Source organism: Anomaloglossus baeobatrachus, unplaced genomic scaffold (genome assembly GCF_048569485.1).
Source record: "Anomaloglossus baeobatrachus isolate aAnoBae1 unplaced genomic scaffold, aAnoBae1.hap1 Scaffold_176, whole genome shotgun sequence".
NCBI classification, from domain to species: domain Eukaryota; kingdom Metazoa; phylum Chordata; class Amphibia; order Anura; family Aromobatidae; genus Anomaloglossus; species Anomaloglossus baeobatrachus.
Genome location: NW_027441946.1, coordinates 186,406 through 189,805, shown reverse-complemented (window position 1 = coordinate 189,805; position 3,400 = coordinate 186,406). Strand labels below are relative to the sequence as shown.

Below are 3,400 nucleotides of genomic sequence, written 5' to 3'. Positions count from 1 at the left end.
AGATCATGTCAAACTCACACCAAGCAGGAATAGATACATTAGCCCACCATCCCACCCAAAGAGCAACTTCTGCTGCGCAGCTGGCTTTCTAGGCAGCAGCGCTATCGTGATGTCAGCGGGGGACATTGTGACAAGCCAGTGTTCCGTCACTTCATGTTGTGCACTGTTCAAACGGAAAATACATCAACAGGCAGACTACAGAAAAGCTTACTAACAAAGGTTAGAGAGGGGCTTTCTCAGAGGGCTTTTTACAGTTTGTCTATTCCCAATTAGCCGTTTAAGTATGCTTAATGAAAGTACTAATTCTTTCATAGGCCGCCCATTCTTAGTATTTGACGTTCCTTATATTGCGGTATCAGGCTTCGCAGCAGGTTGCAAAACATTCATCACCCATGACTGTCCCCAATTGGGCTCAGAAGCTAAATGTCTATCATGACCTCTCTTTTTGAAAGTCCAAGAGCAAGCAAACTCTTCCTCCAGGAGAGGGAGCCAACAGATCACTAAAGACATCATCATTGCTCAAAGAAAACACCGAAAAACAATGGAAGCTTTAATTGGAGTGGAATCTGATAGACAGCACCTGATGCCAAGTCTGCATCTTCTAACACCTGCAGTCACTGCAGCAGCTGAATCCAATGTGTCCAAAAGGGATCTATTCTATTCAATTGCAAATGATCTAGATAAGACTGAGAATAAGATACTGCACGGGACATAGCAGAGTTGGTCAAGTTGAGTGGAGATGAGTTTGCTATTTGGCACAGCTTTTGCATCAATAAAGCAAGTAAAAGGTGTGAAAGATAAAAAAAAGGGTGAAAGTGTGAAAAGTGAATTGGCCAAATTGAGGTGCATATAAAGTTTTTGCTTTCTTTCAATTCACTAATGGGGCTCATTTGAATCAGGTGAATTGAGTTCTGCTTTTGGAAACTGGGTTAAGAAGGGGTGCACCGGTCCTGGAGGTACTGCAATACCAGGTCAATGCGTGGAGTGGACAGAGCAAGATTTTTTCCATCTCCTTGTTCTAAAAATCCATTTAATATATGGTCCCCAGAGAGGGGACGTATCAGATATTAAACTGATAAGAACAGATTTAATTTTTTTTTTTTTCTGTTTATCAGTAGGACTTCAAAATAACAAAGGTGATCGCCTCCCGTTGCCTGGGAACCGTCCAGGCACAAGAGGGCTATGTGTCACCAGAAGGCGCACACACTTCCTCAAGGCCGGCAGACGTGCAATCCCAGGCACCTTCCAGTACCGACCAAGGTAGCGTCCTCCGAAACTACACTTGATCTTAGCCAAAAGGCCGAGAAGCTATAACCCGAATTGGTTACGGCCTTGAGTGGCACCCTGGCCTATACCGGACACATCTTAGGGAGAGGGAGACAAACCCACGCCTACAGAAGACATTTTGTCACCCAAGCCAACCCTTGAAAAGGCTGTTTTGCAGAGCAAAAACAAGAAGAATGATGCTTTTTGCAGCCGCCGCCCACTGCAATTAATCTGAATAACTCCTCCTCCTCCAAGCACCTCCCCTCCCCCTTGCAGTCTTTCCAATTCATGATACAAAAAGACGGACGGACAGGACAGGACAGGACAGGCTGCCTGACTTTCCGTCACTGCCACCCTTTGCCATCCTTGCCCGTAGAAAGCCCTTTCATCATCCCCAAACCCTAATCTTTTCCCTTCCCTTCCCAGCTGCGTCTCACTCCCTTTCATTAGGAAGTGAGCGCAGCCTTTTCTCCGTTCTGCACATGCGCGACGTTAAACACAAATGCGCAGGCGTGCGTTCCATTAGCCTCACTGCATTCCACTCCCATACAGGAAGTGGGCGCAGCTATTACTACGGTCGCACATAAAAGAACCCACGGCCACCACTGCACACAGCTGACTCCACCACAGGACACCCACTTCTACACCAACGCAGGTAAGACAGGATCGGCACCTCTATGCTCCCGTTACAATCAGGCTCAGTCACCATGTGATAACGCTCTCAACTCTTTAGTTGCAGGCTCCCCTTGCTTCACCTCCACTGGCTGTGCTGCCATTTCCTCTCCCACCTGGAAGGTATACTTTATTCCACTATTTTCCTGTTTCTCTCTTCCCCCTTTTCCCATAACCTACTTTTATCTGCATTTGTGGGGTATCTATATGCTATTTACATCATAGTTTTATTCATTAATATGGAAGGGAAGAGTGCCCATGAGAGTGTTGAACTGCGGAGAGCAAGAGATTAAGCTGCTCCGATTTGCCACCATTGATAAGCTGTTCTCAGTAGATACACATGCTATCCAAACAGCAGCATCCACCATTGCTTCAGCCCACCCATTCAGTGACAGCTCACCAAGTCAGCCAGAGGAGTGGTGTAAGGAATTACACGTAGGCACTGACTCCACACCTTCACATCACAAGAAGGGGGTCTACAGGCTAGTGCAAGAATACGAGCAAGTCTTCAGCAAACATCCGCTAGACTTTTGAAGAATAAAAGGGGTCAAACACTACATCCCCACAAGTGCACACCCACCCATCAAAGAGAGATATAAGCCAAAACTACCTGCACATTACCAGTGTACCAAGGACATGTTGAGCAACATGAAGGAGGCTGGGGTTATCCGTGACAGTTGTAGCCTCTGGGCAGCTCCGTTGGTCCTGTTAAAGAAGAAGGACAGCACCACTCCCCTGTATTGAGGAATAGCTAGCTGCATTGAGAACTGCAAATTATTTTTCTACCCTTGATCTCACTAGTCGCTATTGGCAAGTGTCCGTTGCTGAGGCAGACCGGGAGAAGACCGCCTTTGCCACCCCGATGGGTCTCTGCGAGTTCAAAAGCATGCCCTTCGAGCTGTGCAATTTGCCAGGAACCTTCCAGAGGCTGATGGAATGCTGCTTGGGACACCGAAACTTTGAAACGGTACTGCTATACCTTTATGATGTTATTGTTTATTCTAAAGCAAACAAGATTTTAGGGTGTATAAAAAGGGAGATTAGATCCGGTGATCCCAACGTATTGTTAACCCTCTATAAATCACTTGTAAGGCCACATCTGGAATATGGGGTAAAGTCCTGAGCAGGTTGATAACCATTGGTTTGAGCATGGTAGGGTGTAGTGCGCATCTTCCTGCATCGGTAAAAGCTGCAGAAGTCCTTGAAGATTTCCGCTTCAAAGGCAGTGCCTTGATCTGTGAGGACTCTCTCTGAGTAGCCATGAGGTCTGCATAAGTGTGCTTGGAAGACCTTCGCTGCAGTATGGGCCATTAGATCTTTGACTTGTACCACAACCATAAATCTCGAGTAGTTGTCTACCATCGTAAGTGCATACGTGAGCTCGCCTCGATATTCTGCAACAAAACTCCCTTTTTCGATTTCAGTTTCAGCAAACACTCCTCTTCCTGTAGAAAATATTTAT

General features: G+C 46.4%; 1 pseudogene; it reads right to left on the bottom strand.

The window, feature by feature from the left end:
• Nucleotides 1–934: 934 nt before the first annotated feature.
• On the bottom strand, nucleotides 935–1,141 carry LOC142260744 (U2 spliceosomal RNA; annotated as a pseudogene).
• Between the last annotated feature and the right edge of the window lie 2,259 nt (nucleotides 1,142–3,400).